This window comes from Varroa destructor, unplaced genomic scaffold (genome assembly GCF_002443255.2).
Source record: "Varroa destructor unplaced genomic scaffold, Vdes_3.0 BEIS01000001.1, whole genome shotgun sequence".
NCBI classification, from domain to species: Eukaryota; Metazoa; Arthropoda; class Arachnida; order Mesostigmata; family Varroidae; genus Varroa; species Varroa destructor.
In genome coordinates, this window is record NW_019211454.1 from 47,178,907 (window position 1) to 47,195,534 (window position 16,628).

Consider the following 16,628-nt stretch of genomic DNA (forward strand, 5'->3'; position numbering starts at 1 on the left):
TCAGATTTTTATCCAGCCTTTCATATTCATATTTTTACATATTCTTTTTTATTGTTTAAATTTTGATGATTTCTGTATATTATACACACGAGTTTTTGGTGGTGACACGTTACTTATCCTACACATGACAATCAATCTCGCATACTATCGAAAAATTGTGTTTTTTTTTTTTTTCGTAAATTTGTAAAACTGGCTTGCTCATACATAGAATATTACATTATCTTATTTAAAATAAGGTGAACAGATTACAAAAACACTTTAATTCGGTTAACCGAATACATAGGGCGAAACACCGTCTGTTCATCGAAATACGGCACTCTTACCTCGTGCATAGCGTTGTTAGTCAATATGTCACATTTCATCTTAAACCCATGATTTTCATCAGGCTACTGAAAGCTTACCCATACGCATTCAAAGACAGTCTTTTTTCTAACTAAGAAAAGTCAGGCATATATTTATCGTTCTTACATTTAATGTTGCTGATCCACCGGTTTCCCTTTTTGGCTCCATGGCTTCATTTACTTCTTCTCATATGGTCTCTCTTCTTTATTTTTATCAGCTGTTGTCGTCGTTAGCCGCAGCACAACAGATACGGGAATAGGTGGCTTATTATTACGTTTCGCTTTAACTCATGGACTTATAATTATAATATGAGTATAATGATATAATGACCAGTGCTAAGAGTGAAGAAGAGGAGAGGTTACAAGCTTTCTCCCCAGAACAGGCGTGCAGGGAATCGGGGGATAACAGAATCTAGCGAGCTGGCTCCGCTGCGTGTTGTAAGCGCCACTCTGGCTTTATGGTAGACGGCTAGTTAACTGTGGAGCTTAGTTGCCTGTCTGCATGCTACCTTCACGACCCCCGTGCAGGAATGCCACACGGTCCCACAGTATCGTGAAGGGGCCTAAGCACGTCAGGACAGGCCGAGGCCTGCCGGCCGGCTCTTTTCCTCTTTCTTCCGCTGTAAGCAGGTGACACGCCGGACGGACGTTCGAGCGTAACGACCGAGCTGAGCAACGATCCAGCCACAACTGCTACCTGTTTTCTTACCAGCTGCGGTAACAGAGGCGACCACTGGTACTGTAGCAGGTGGGAAAACTAAGCCAATAGAATGATAAGAGCTGCGCTTATTCAGCTGCTGACTGGCAAAGGGGCAGCTCAACTCGTTACGCTACCTGAACGAGCACCGGCGACGACAACAGCAGCGGCCTGAGACTAGACGATGCTGGCCGCAAGATGATCCACTCTTGCAAGGGTATTGGAGTGGCAGCCCGCACTGCTCCCTAAATTGCCTCCAGTATTCCGTTTGCCCTTGCCCTCCTAACTTTCCGAAACAACCATATCCCTACGCCCACGAGCCGTGCTCCAAGTGTGGTAGGAGTAGCTTCTACGGAGCTGCGGAAGCGTTAGTAGCACCGCTAGCAGAAGCAGTAAATGGAACCGTGGCCGCCCTCTGCGGGGGCAAAGAAAATAGCAGTGCAGTAGTAACAACGATGAAGGGTAACGCAGAAAGGGGATAGCGCCGAGAAACTTGCTGTGGTACGATGAAAAATGATTACTCTAATCTTCTGCTTTGGTCGACTGGGGTCGCCTTCTTTCATACGGGTCCTTCGTCGTACCTCCCTGCTGCCGCTGGCCCTTCACTACCCTTGAGCTACTGAGATCCCAACAATTCAGTGCTCGTAAACGTCTCTGCTAACCCAGCTTACCGTACAGTTCAGCCATATCTGGACCTGCTTCCGGCATTTTCTGCATCCCCTTTCGCCTTTTTCCCCATCCCCTTGCTACCGCACACCATACACAACCACATAACCTACTTCACATACTAGCGGCAGCCCATCATCATCATAATACTATGGTTAGGCTTTTCCCTTCGTCGTGTGTCAAAACTGCTACGCTAGGCCGACCTCGACGCCTAAGATGAACGCAGCGCGGGCAAGAGAGAGAGAGAGATAGAGAGGGAAAGCGAGCGGAAAGAAGGGGTGAAATAGGAAGGAGCATACTATGATGACTATTACAACCCGCAGCATTGCTGCGACTGCGTCCAACGGCATCGCAGCCAGAACTTGCACTGCGGCTACTATCCCGACTTGAGCTCATCCTTTCTATTCTAGCTCAAAACCCTTGTAGGAACATTGGTCAAGCGAAATTGTGGAGAAGGCAGGCGGGCTAGTTCGTGTCGTTCGACGTTGCTTCAGCTTCCAGTTTGGTCGATCATTCCCTGCCATTCCATCAGGACCTGATTAGTCTGGCAATGAAGAAGAAAAGGAGCTTCCTCGGAACGTAAGTCCAGTCTAGACTGTGATGCCTGCTTATAATAGCTTTAATTGTCAGCCGTTATTTCTTAGGTATGTTAGTACAAAATGCCATTTATCAACCTACTGTGAACTGATCCGCCAGAAACTATGAAAAGCATGTTATTATTTTTTCATCGAAATGCGTATTTAAATAATAGTGATTCCTTCCGGAAATAGTGGAACATGCAGGGAGATGCAGTGGATTTTAGACGGAGTTAACGATATTTGTTATTGTACTGAAAAACGATCGATTCCATAAAAGAACATAATTATAGAACAGAGTATCCCATTTTGTGGCAAAAGAAAATTGTATTTTGCTAGTCAGAGAAGTAGCACAGACTGGAATTATTTCGAAATAGATAATGATTGCACTCTTGACTATTAACATCGTATAGAAAATTAGCTAAATAAAAAATCTATGTATAAAAGTATACTATAAGCTGTCTAGTAAGGAGAACCAGTTGTTTATTGTATACCAACTAAACAAAAGACGAATACTCCAAAATGAGTTTGTTAATAGACAGTGACAAACTGGCCTTACTGCCATTTGCTTATTCCAGTAACGTTGGTGTCATCTGACGTCGTTAACGTAACGTTAAGTCCACTACAGACGCAACATCTTTCAGGTTAAATCGCACTTAGAGAAAAGCGAAGGGGTGCAACCACCTCATAGGTGAACCCGATAGCAACGGCCGCACGAGAACGACATCACTTCGTATGTCACGTCAATACAAACGCTGTACATAACCGATTATATATGACCGGATGCCTTTTAGCCCGATAAACGTTAAGAAACGCAATCTCTAATATCGATATCTGTTATGACCCCGTATTAAAATTACGTACGTGACTAGAACTTCGCATCATCATTGTTCTAGACACAGTTTCGTCTATGGTAATAAAAACTACCGAATGGCTAAAACAATTCTTACTCATTGAGTCGAACTCACTTATAATCTCCTGTTTTGTACTGCGCCTTAGTCGTAGAGTATATCGAGAAAAAGCGGGCCATAAATGGAAAAGCTGTGGTGACGGCTGTTCCGCTGAAACATCGCAGCCAGATCCCGACCATTGGCAACGTAGCCTCAGACGATGCGAGTTCTTGTAGATATTTAGATCAGTGTGTTTAAGCACGCGCATATGTGACCTTCGGTAGACAGCGCCAGCAGCAACAGCGACAAGGGCAAGAAAAGGCCAAAAGACGTACTGCGAAAACAATGTATTGGTGCTATCCGTGGCATTACACCGTCTTACAACCGTTGCAAGGCAAGGTTGAAAACTCGTCCTGCTACCTTGCTTCTCCCTCTTTCTCCACTCATTCTGACGCTATTTTTCTAACAGAGGGCGGTTCGGCAGCGGGCCTTCCTTTATCGTCGAGGGTAAGCGGTAAACCGGTCTGTCCACGCATAGCCAGGAGATAGAGGCCAGTGGATAGCGACTAGCCGCTAGCTCGCCCTACCCGACTCGTAGTCGGTTAAGCTCCCAGAATAGGTGTCGAGGGAGCCTTCTATATTACGGTCATCCTCACTGGCCCATATAGCATATGTGGCTGCCCCTCGAATAGCCAATGGCCTAGACGGATCCGGCCTATAATTTCAGTGTTTCTTTAGTCGACAGTCGTTTGCGTTGCTATCACCATCAGCGGAATACCGCCGAGCGGCAAGCAGCCCAGCCAGCCGTGCCTGGCCCGAAGGCCTTTGATAATAGAACCGCACACAATACATCGTGTCATCTGGATAGACATCATAGCAAATTTCGATCCTATCCCTTACAGACCTACAGCGAGGCTAACATAGGCCATGGTTGACCGAGTAACAAGGAATCTCTGGTGCCCTAAACTGAAGCACATTTGGGCACCACTAGTCTAGATTGGTGAGTGGGTCACCAAGACCAGTGAAGAACCACTGGCCAGTGAGATTAAAGGGGAAGAGTTTCCGTCGTCTAAACATTGCCACCTGCTCCAAGAGCAGTTTCCCTTTTCAATGGACTAAAAGCAAGTCTACATTCATCGTATGACAGAGTGTACGGGACATAACAGAATATCCCTACACGAAAAGAATGACCGATCAAAAAACGGTTCGTAATGGGTGCAAACTGATGAGCTGAGAAGGCGGAAAAAGAGAGCACACCACACAGAGCAGAACACACAGCTTAGGGGCGATGGTGTTGCGTGTCAAGGTACTTGTCCAAAACAAGCGCGTATTCGTGCTCTGTCCAGACAAATAAAAACATATATAGGCAAGAAAACCGTGCACCTTGTAGCTCGCTGATATTAACAGATACTATTATGCAGTGACAATTATTAATAATAGGACCATCAAGTGGATTGCTAGCATAAAGCATTGCTTTATTTTCGTTATCATCAATATATGTAACAGACATGATACGCAGTTCAGCTAAATCTAAAATTTTCACATATATATATATATATATATATATATATATACAATACTGTATAGAAAAATGATGAATTTGAATAAAGTAAAGGAGATCATATTATTGTACTGATCCTTTATCGCCTAAGACGATCTAATTTGTATCCCGCAATAATTAATGCACGCTACCGAAATCTACCTCTCGCACGCCACATATCTTGCCACGAGCAAGAAGTGAAGGTCTGCTTGAATCGACAACTTCAACCGATCTTAAATCCTTGGAACAACATCGTTAGATGAAAGATTTCGCGGAAGTTTCGATTTTAAAATGATGTCTGGCGGGGCATTCGAAGGGCAGGCCTAGTCAGTCTTTCCGTCGTATCCGAACTGTAGCAACAAATATGAAACAAACGGTTCTCACCAGCAACACTTCATTCGCTAGCACCAGTCGTTTAGGGCAAACTGTAGATGCAAGCGTCTTACGCGAGATTAGGAGGATCTGTGAAATACCATATTATTACATATTGTTCAGAATAGATAGAACATTAAAGGCTTTTATTTGTGTCACCATTACAGTATCACAGGTGCTTATGCCCTCGTTGTTATCTATTACTAAATGTCATGCACACACATCAACAACGTCGATCCGACCACACGGTCAGAATACGGACGTTTGTTCGTTAGTGCTACTACCGTATGTGGCAAGCCGTTGTTAATTTCTTTAGCGAGAGGCGTATTTTAATCTTTTTTTGTATGCTTTCGGTTGGACTCGTGTCCTACCGAATGGAAAGTAAGCGTAAGCGGTGTAGCGGGATAAAATGTTGATCGCCACTGCTACGTATGGTTGAAGTAATTTGCTGATCGTGGCAACAGCAGCAGGGCCGAAACCGTCAAAGCAGCAAGCAGTGGCGTCGTAATGACTGCTCGCCACCGGCCTGTCTATGGAAGACCATGTATGTGGACATTAAGGAACAATTTGAGCGTCGGCTCCGACCGCACCGCTATCATGATTATGACAACATTGAAGGTCAAAAGAAAAAGAAGAAGAGAGGAAGGAGCCAAAAACGTGGAACGACATATCCTAAGCTCTAGAAACTCGCCCTGGCGGAAAAAGTCGGGCAGCATGCCGTCGCTAAACTCTCGTCTCGGTTGGGCGTGCCGCCAACGCCGCCCGTGTTCGTTCTTCTATCCCCCATCCGTAATATTCGCGACGCTTCCGATTACCACCTAACAAAGGCAGGCAGGCGGTCGGGGGGTACACACTTCCAGCAGTAAAATAAGAAAAGGTGTATGGCGATAGACGGCGTTGCTGCTATTTCTGCCGTGTGCCGTAACGCGACCGCTGTATCATCCGTTGTTCCTTCGTGAAGCAAATATAAACACAAGTCTAATGACACGCGCAGCGTAATTATTCTTTCGCTAGAAAGGCTAGCAAGACGAGCGCTCCTGCGACGCTGAGGGAATCGTCCGGGAGAGATGGTTGGAGCAAGAGGTGTGTGAAAAGCGGGCCGTACCTCACAGCGAAGTAGAGCTGAGAAAAGGCCCACAAATTCTTTTCTTGAAATGTTTGGAACCCTCATTTGATTGGTGCCCTTGAAGGAGAGAGTAACAGATAGCTTTCGCATGATGACGTTCTCGTTTTTAGCGCTCAGTTCTCGATCCTCTCTTAGACACATTTTATGTATAAGAAAACATAAAAGCTGTTATCGCTTGGCTATCGTATTGGCAACTTGAAGATGAGCAGTGTACGATACTGCACAGAACCCTATGGTGGGTCTTCTAGCATTTTTGATAGGGATAAATGCTTCACGTACATAACATATTAATAGGAAATGCAAAATATGTGCATAGAGCTGCAGGCATGCATCTAACAGTAGCTAAGTACGCTTCTTGCGAAAAATATAAAGACGATCGTACCTTATTGACTTGAATTCGATATCCATCGAAAAACACGCAACGCTTTTAGTTGGAATCGCTAAACTGTCCTTCTAATAGCTAAGGGGTGCACGACGAATTTGCATTTAAAATTTAACTTGTTGATTTAGCTGTGCACGTATACTGCAAGATTGTAAGGAATCAAGGCATAGAAGTGATCACTTACGTGTAGCAGCCTTTACTGTATAGAATGTTTTCTAAACTATGGATCTATTTCTCGGTCCTCGACTATGCTGCATGAAGACCTTTTCCTAAACAATTCCACATTGGTCTGCTCAATGAATTGAGACGCATAGATATGGGTATAGTAGTAAGAAAAATGTAGAAGTGATATCACTGACGCGTGTGACACGTGCAATCGTGGGGTCAGCTAATTCGTTTGACAAAGGACTCGACTGAATATTTTCAGTCGAAGCGGTTACCCCATAATTGTTATGATCGGAATTGCCAAACGTCAGAAACCGTTTAAGATCAATGGTTTACAACCAAGTATAATATACCAATTTATTTACTTGAAGCGAGGCATGTTAAGCCTTCTCGATACTAATAAAGTTTTTACAAAGGAAAAACAATCTGTTTCGCGACGAGTAATTTTATCCATGTCAAAATCCAAATTATATACTATGTGCACTCTAGATCTATTGTTCAAAGACATTTTGAAACATCTTAACAACATTTCGCCGATGTCGGCTGCTACTTGTATTTAATGACGTGCATGGTTGTTCCTTAATGTGTCCTCCTTCTTCAAGTCAGCGGTGTGGCAATCTCACAGCGGAGAGAGCAGCGCCAACGAGCGGAAGCAATCACGACATCTTCAAGCACGAGTGTACCTACTAGCGCGCAGCCTCAAATGAGACCATTAGATCCGTGTGCCTCCAGCTAGCGAGGATGTCATAAAGGACACTTAGTCCACATGAGCCCCTTTCAGCGGAGCGAACAGAGATTGCCGCCAGCCTTTCTGCGTAGGCCGTTCTCGCCCGCACAAGCGGCTTTCCCCTCAATCCTTCAATTGAGCATTTATACGGTCTGCCGCGACCCGACAACTCTCAACACCTTCCTGTTTGGCGTCAGACTTGGCTTCGGAACTTCTGAATACGACGATGAATTCGAATCGCGGCTTGCTGCCTTCTTTGTTATTTATTGAATCTGCGTTTTCCGTAGATTCGCAGCCTTGTGAGTTTTTGCCTGCTTGCTGCTACTGTTGTTGTTGACTATTGACCCGGCAGCTTAGGCAAACCTTTTCCTGTCGACGACAACGATGATGAAAAGAACGACTAACCCATCGAAGGCTGCAAATGGGTAAACACTTGGGAGCAACGGTCTTGGGCCGCGCTGATGGTATGACGGAGCATCTTTCCCTCGGCCGTTTTGTGAAGACGTAGCTCGAACGTCCCTTCGTCCTGTTCAAGTTCTCTTCGATCCTTTGTCCACCATTAAGAAAACAGCGGCAGTGCGTTGAGAAAGACATAGAGTGGCACCCATGTCACGGTCAGTGGCAGTAGCAGTAGCAAAACCAGTAGCGGCAGCCAAAGCGGCACGAGTATCTCAGTACAGCGCAGTTCTATAAGAGGATTCGTGCCGTCGCTGCTGTTGCTGAGACCGCTCAATTCGACTACCTCCGACGTTCTTCCTATACAAAGTAAGAGGTCCTTTTTCAGGTCGGGTCCTAACCCGCTGCTTCTAAGTGCCAATGAGATGCCTCAGCTGACAAGAGAAGAGCGGTAGGGGTCTGTAGAAAAAAAAATACGAACATGGAACGTGTGCATCTTTCTCTCTCGCAAGCCAGCGACCACTGGAGACATAAATGGGCACTGTCTTTACTGCCTCTCGTTTCTCCTAGATCTCTCCACGGAAGTGAATCATTTTGAGAAAAGACGTGCTGCTTCTGCTGTGGTTGTCGCAGGCCGCCGTTGCCACTAGAACCGCTTCTTAGCCCATAGTTCTTTTTCGGTTCATCGTCCTTGCTGCACTACGGTACGCCCACCTCCACTGTCGTCATCCTTTTCTCTTCCTTTCTTGGCCGCTTGCGTTCGCCTCTACAAAAGGTATCATCGCAGGGGCTGCTGGAAAGACGGCAACGAAGCTATCTAAGGGTTGGGTAACAGGGAGCTTGGTTTGAAAACGGTCTGAGGCAGTTAGGCGACAGGGACGCTGCTTGCTCGAAATGAAAACCCAGAGGGGTTTGCTTAGGCCAAATTTTTTGTGGGATGGACTTCAGTTCTCACCGATGGGGATGAAGATAGAGGTGTGCGCGACAGCGCTGTATTCAACCTTTAGCGGTGGAGATGGTATGCGTTCAAAGGATAAAACCAAAAAACAGGAAAAAAAAGAAATATATGAGAAAAGGGAAAATACCAGAGAAGGAAGGAGGCAGCCAAAAAAACGAATAGGAATTTGGGGTTGAGGCGAGGCGGTATGATCCGTGGCGTTGCTTGTAGCGTTTTCAAGCGATCGCCCCTTTCCCGATATCCTCTCATTTCCGCCAAAGCGCAACCAAGTCCTGGTCGACAGCAGGCCAAGCGTGTCCGCGAGTACTTTCTAGGTGGACCAGCACGCTACTCAAGGGACGAATCACGCTCGTCCGGAGAAATTTTACCATACATGCTTCTCCTCATATTCTTGTGCACAAGGTCTAGGACCGCGTTTTGCCACCGCTGGACTGTGCAACGAGACGCCCCTTGTCTTCAACGCTCTTTTTCTTCATGGCACTTACGCTATTTTTTTCTACTATACGCCAGCTACGATGATAACTACGGACATCACGTGAAAGCCACGGGGGCATAGTGTGTGTTGGTAGACGGATGAAAGGACAGCCAAGCACAATAACATGCGACAGTGCTCTTTCCATAGCGCAGACAAATTAAAGTCGACCATCCGGCTGCAATCGCCCGTGCCTATGGCAGAGGAACAAAATCACCGAACAAAGAGGCTTATGCACGAACAGATAGAGCGTATCACGAAAAACCAAATCGGGCATATAATCGGAAAAAATAAACTGACGCAATTCGCGCTATATGACAGACTACTAAAGGAAGGTAGGGGCATCACCGCATTGTTACTGTGTCTATCGCAGCATTGTGCCTTTCTTCCTGAAATAGTGGCAGCGTCAGCGCACTGCCAAAGACGCAATAGAGTCCAAATATCTAAAGCTTATAGGATGTTCATGCGATTCCCTAAGTACAATGCTGTACGGTGAGAAAGGAGCTGGAAATGAAGACTTTAAAAGGAAGGGGTTTAGAGGACAATTGGGCAACCAATAACAAACAGCTATTAGTACTACGGAAGACCTTCGGAAGAATCTATTCTAAAATAAGTATTGTTAGCCGTTGTATAAATATTATGTGCGTAACTTTAACTAAAGTTGGAGAAGCGAAGGGATATATTCAGCTCAGATAGTAAAGTTTACAGGTTGAGAAACTGGAACAGACACAATACTAGCAGCGGGCAACTACAGCTGCGATACGCTGAACTATAAACACCACTGTAGCCTCCAATGTTGTCAAATAGCTACATAGACTAACATACATTTACCAATCGACCTCAAAGAACTACTGCAACCACTACCGCTCCTGCTGCTGGTGGAAATCTGCCGCAGCTTATACTTTGCCAAACCGACGGAACACAACCAGAATTTCGATGACACCGTTTCTATCTACCGATTAAGCCATTATCAGTGCTCCCCAAAGGAGGACAAGGTGAGTAAGTTCGTGAAGCTCTTCAAGCAGTGTATGGCGACAATCAGATAAGGACAATTGAAAATGTGTTCAGACAGAGTCATGTATTACATTGATGTTGGTACTTTTGTGTGTGTGCATGTTTGTGTATATGCAACAAGATTACGATATGAGTGTCATTATCGCGGCCTATGTCCATCTCCATGTGCTACGGTCAACTGACTTACAGCAGAGACCGCTGTAGCACATAGTACCCTTCATGTCCGCCTCGGCCGGCGGTTGTCCTCCTCGTCGCTGTTTCGAAGGGCAGCCAGCTATTTTAGGTACGCTAATCTATTGAATACTTCCGCATGATCCACAAGTCGTCATGACCGTCCCCACATTGTCTTGGTTCAGCTGAGTCCACTCCGAAGTGTGCCTAGTAGTGGTGAATCCACGGCTTTGATGCAGCAACTGTCGCAGTGGCCGGTCCGTTCGGCGCTCGTCGGTCATCGGCACATTCCATTGCTGCCTGGACGTGCATCGCATGGAGCTACATTACCAATCCATCGCTAGAAATTAGATGGATGCATGGTAACAGTGGACAGGCAGACCGGAAAACCGGTGCACTAAATCGGAGTAACGCGGCTGGCAACTCCTTTTCTAGCCCACCAAAAAGGAAGTTGTGGGCATTCTCTCTCTGGTTCTCCAAACCATGCCTGAATGCTGTCGGTTAATCAGGCGACGGTAGCTAAACCATGAAGGGATTAATGGTTTCATTCGCTCCTTTGCAGCAGAACCTAAACAGTCTTACACATAAAGAAAAAAAAGATTCCCTCATTCGACACAAACGAAAACAGGGCAGAGTTGGTCGCGCAGGCTGCGTACGCCGAACTGGGTGTTCGGTGAATCACTGGTCCGGTTCACGCAGAAGACATAACAGGCACAGAAACACCTTCACAATAACAGCCGCTAGAACGACAACCCAGTGAAAACGCAACGCGTTTATTAGTGCTAGGTAACGGATGTAGCCGCTTCTCTTTTAACAAAGGCTTCCCGCGGCGACTTCAACGGGTAGTGATCAACACTCAACCGACCTAAACTCCAGTGGAAGACCGATAAAGGACGTACCGGGATCCGGCTGCGAAAGCTCAGAGAGAGAAGATCGCCTTCGTTGGTTATACCAACAGGAGTCTAGTGGCGCCGGAAGGCCCTGTGGTACCAGCAGCTCTACTGTTCTTTCCGCTCTACCTTGAATTGAAGTAGTGTGCCCTAAGTCGGTTCTCAGTTGTATATGCTTCTATAATACCATGGCTAAGGGCGCTCCGACTCCTCTCGCTAACGTCGTTGTCGCTGCTGCAATATAGGCAATCTGACTTATTGAAGGGAGGCAGTGCTAGCGATGGAGACAACAGTGGAGGAAGTGAGGCAGTCGGAGCGCTGGCATTCTCTCGGAAATATTGTTAACATTAAGTAGAATATTGTGTTACCTAGCATTCACGGCTGCTCTGTGACTCTTCTGTGGCGTTCCGTCTCTAAAGGAATCTTCCGTTACCACCGCCAAGGCCACTCAGGCCGCCTTCGCCCAAAGACACCGCACTTATTTTCCTGCTGCTGCTACCCTCGTGTTAAGAGCGGGTGCCCACCCAAGGGGTTGGCACCCCCGCCGCCGCAGCCTCCGCTCGGCCATTTGTCCTTCATCGTGGCTCACTCGTGGGAGTCAAATTGCTACCGTCGCCGCTGAAATCCTACCCAAGTGATATGGAGAGCAGTAAATGCTTTCTGTTTTTTTACTTCCTCTTGTTAGCTTTCTCTTTATCATAGTAGTACGACGGCAGCTCTGGCCATCCTGATCCTAACGTACGCACGGATGCGAATCTACTTCGGCCGCAGACTATGGAAAAGAATAGGAAACATACCTCCAGCCTTATATATTTTCTATAGCCACCTCTAAAAGCAAGCACGCGCCGTATGGCCTATACAGTTCGTTGCTTTTCTTTTTGGGAATACTCTTCTCTCTCGTGTTCTGTCGGCAGCCATCTCCCCGACTGGCTGGGAATTGGGTAGCGTTTCATTGCTGCACCAGAGGGTATGGCGCTCTGGCATCGTAGACACCACTAATTGACCACTGACATTGAATAACAACAGCGACAGCCCCACCACCTATCATTCGTGCCACAATTATGATCCGCATTCGCTTCTACCGTCTTCTTTTCCAGCTGAGGGTGCCAATAGGTTGGATGTATATACACCGGCGCTGGCGATATATATATTGTAGTGAAGCAATAGTGACAATGGCGAAGAATTTTTGGCATCACTAAAAACTAGTGATTTTTGTGCCTGAAAAAAAATTTGCTCTGAGTAGCTAGTCTCTCCTCTAAAATGGCCAGGTATAAGTAAAAAGTACAAGTAGGGTGACAAGTTTTTAGGTACCGGGCGTAAAAGTCGAAGCATAGATGTTCTCTAGGTAGACTTCAGCTACTTGAGTCTCCAGTCCCTCGACACTTTGGGCAGCACTAGGACAGCTTACCTTACCATATGACGAGCCATTAAATTCATCTCAATCTACACAACGTATTGCGGATGAGCAATTAACTTCCCGTAAAAATTCTATATTTCAAGCAAGCCGCTCTTTAGAACCTTCTAGTGGACAATCATGTTGCCGCGACGCCATTTTCAATATTTTCGTCAACAATGAAATTATGAGACAGAAATTATTGCTACTATGAAAGACTGTGATCTATTGGCTCAGTAAGTTTTCTGATCGCATAGTAAAAGATCCGCAGTTCAATCATTTTTTCCTCTACCGTTAACGGCTTCCCACCAAATAGTAAACTTTGACATTTTATGACCACAACATAGAAAGTAGATAGGTTTTGTGAGTAAAAAAAAGTTGGTCTTTTTCTATGATATTAGCTGCGTGGCGTTGTCAACTTATAGGCTAACGTCTGCAGATATGCATTGAAATAGACAGCTAGCTATTACGAGGTTTTACTTGAAAACTTAGCAAAGATCGAAGTCGATGTCCTCTAGTTTTTATGTAATTTACGTGTTCAGTATTGTGCACAATAGTCAACTGCGCAATGAAGTTGTCCGATACTGACATTGAGAAATGTTAGCTTAACCACCTTTGACAGCGCAGAGCACGAAGCGTGCTGCACGTGGCAGTTCTTACCGATAGCGGCTCCATCAGGAGTCGATACCTGCGACTGTCCATCACGTCGCTCTTCCAACCCATGACCCAATTCGGAGATTGCGGGGAAGTCGGCGGTTGAAGGCCAAAGGGGAAACAGATGGCTAAATTAAGGTTATCACTTGTTCAGCCAACCGCAAGGTTCAGCTGACACTAGGCCAAGCTCGAACAGGCGTTTGGACTTCCATTTTGTGATATTTTGCCGCAACTCATTAGATAGTGACAACGTTCTACTCAATGTTCTGTTCGAGGTTGAGTTAATGGTTCGCTATGTGCTGGTGAATAGGCACTATAGGCGATTGCTTATCAAGGCTGTTATTACTATTCGCTACGAATACAAGACTATGGCTGTGCCGTTCAATGCTGTGTATATTTCCCTAGGTTAACACAGCATATAACATACAAAAATAATAAACAAAATCGTGTCATGAATTGTCATAGCACCGATTTCAAGTCGACTCTGAACAGAAGAAAAAAATCGTGTCCTATTCTAAGCTTTATTTTTAATTATTTTCTATCGCTAGTTTAGATATGGTAGCACCGATTACGTAGATTTTCAATTTTCTGAGTTCAAACATTAGTTCATCACGTAGCGGTCACCTAACCAGTAGCCCCTATCCTAGGTTTTCTAGATCGAAGAGCTCATTTGTAAGTAAAGCCTCTCTCAATTTTTTACGAAGAATAGCATCCAAAAAAACAAAGAAGCATCACAGAACTTAGAAACACCTGCATGACAATGCTCGTGGCCTAAAAATACCCAGCAGTTAATAAAACAGCCAAGGTGAGCTCATGTCAACGTTGTTAAACAGTTTGCATCCGTTTGTCAATATACAGCTGTCTTTTACATCAGCTGTCTGATTTGAAATTGATTTACTAAGTGGCTTTCTTTCTTATATTTGCTGAATGAGCCTGTTTTATAAGGCTTTGCTTAAACATTTGGTATATGCGGCAGTCTCTCACATTGAAGCAATCCCGTAGAAAATACGAAAGGACCCCGCTTCACTCTCATAACACGTTATTCTTGGGCAGATCTTGCAGCGATGATGAAAATGAGTGTTATAGCTAATTAACTACTGTTTCAATTCGATTTGAGCATGCAACATATAGAATTATATCAATGTTTTGTTTGTTTCTCTTGTTTCAACTTGTGTGTACCCCCTGTTAATGTATTGAACTAACAATAATGTAGACCATAGATGCTAACAAAAACAACGAAATACGGATTATCAAACAAATAAGTTAGCTTCTTACCTAGGCATTGAGGCAGATGGTGTCCACCATTTGTTCGACACCCAACATGAATACATTTATAATTAACTTCTAGAAAAAGCAGTATGTAATGGTACATACAGAGAGAGTTTCTGCTGCTTGAAAGAGATGTTTATATATTACTGGTGTCAGGATCTTTTAGATATCTGACGAAACAGAGGACTTTTTGTAAACTTCGAAAAAGTCTGCGAGGGATTTGTTTAAAAGCATAAGAGCTTACGCGGTGTAATAGGAGGATATACGATTCTTTCAATCATCATTGATCTAGTTCTGCCCTGCTTGTGTTTAAGGCTAATCTGATATTTGATTTAATTGACAGAGAGCAACACTGGCAATCTGAACTCAACGATACAGATTTATATACCGATTAGGTTAGAAAGATAGAAAAACAGATTTGACTCGACAGATGCCTGCGTCTATTGTCAAACTAATTCTGTAATAAATAAAGTGAACCAGTAGCTAGCTAACGAAAGCAGACTTCTGTTTTCTTGCACATGGGATTAGGCGTTCCTATATCTTCCTAAGATGAGTATTGATTCTGCTTAACCAGGAGGTTATTCCGCTCGATTCCTATTGAAGGGTATTTGTTCTAGCCACAACAAGAATGGTATCGATTTCCTATCGCATAGGTGCGGAGGTTCGTGGAAATACCCCCACGGCCGAAGTATCTTTTTCGTCTGGTGGTGGGAAACACCTGTTTCTCCCTACTAAATAGAAAAAGTGAACCTAAAGGTCTTCTTAGCATGGAAAACTAGTCGATCGCGGGTGACTTGCGGAATTTAAATCGGAATAACACTTGCACACGGGTGCGTTAGACTTGTATGCAATCCTAACTAGGACAAAGCTAAATGAACGATCTTAATTGGGTGATACAAATCTACTTGCGCTTGAACCAGTGTCTGACCCTAAGCCCCCCAAATGGGAATCGTAAATAAGTCTACCAGATTTCCTCGCTTTTAACATTGAGGAAACTGTAGAGTATCTCACAGTTTTCAAACCCCTATTGAAATTCCTGTTCTTAGCAAGTTTTGAATCGTTCTAGCTTGCTTGTACGTCCTAGGTATTATTCTTGCACTTTTGGGTAAGCAATAAAATAACATTAACTTCTTGTAATGCATCTGATAAATTCTCATTCCTACAGATAGAATTCCACGTGTGTTAGCCATACACAAGATGGCCCCTGGTTTTCTGTACTAGAATTTTCATTTTTTTTTGTCGTAAAATATTCGCTTAAGATTAAAGATTAAGCGCTGTTTTTGCACTGGGTAAAAACTCGCGCACGATAAATGGAATGCCTCGAAAAGATCTACTTGGCAAACATGATCTTATAAGGCAAACATCGCGTTTAATGACATGATTAGCCCATCCATAAGATTGGAAAAAAACTTAAAAGCAGTGGGGATATATAAATTTAATTAACATAGAGAAAAGCTGAGGAAGATATCATCATATACCCATTAACGTTAATGTAGCAGCGTCATCTCTTTCTAATCAGATTTTGCTGACAGGATGCTATGCGATCGAAGCTTCAAAGTGCTGATTGCATTCGAGGGGCTTTTCGCTAAGATAAAGGCGAGAAGACAAAAAAGAACTTACCGAGTCGTTTTTTCTGTGAATATGCAATAACTCAGACGACGCCAAAAATTCATTTGTATCGGCTGTCTTTAAAGATGATGTTAAACTAACGAATGCAAGCACTTCCTTGAACTTTAATGAATCTGTGCGGCCTCCTTCCTTTTGCCTGAGCGACTCCACCACCGATCCATAGCGGACTATTACCGCGTTTTAGAAATGCGGTCCTAAATGGGGCCTACACCGAACCGTTACAGACTGTAAGGCAAAATAGTTTTCAGTTAAGATTAAAAAAAAAGTTTTTTGTCGACCGAGTTCAGCTCAGCTGAAGGAT

At 44.5% G+C, this 16,628-nt stretch overlaps 1 long non-coding RNA gene across 2 annotated transcripts in view; it reads right to left on the bottom strand.

Moving 5' to 3' along the window:
* Nucleotides 1-16,628, bottom strand: part of LOC147758727 (uncharacterized) — a 43,924-nt gene extending 27,296 nt beyond the window's left edge. For both annotated transcript variants that reach the window (XR_015319570.1, XR_015319574.1), the window contains exon 1: nucleotides 16,319-16,628. This is a non-coding gene — a long non-coding RNA (uncharacterized LOC147758727). The remainder of the gene's footprint in view (nucleotides 1-16,318) is intronic.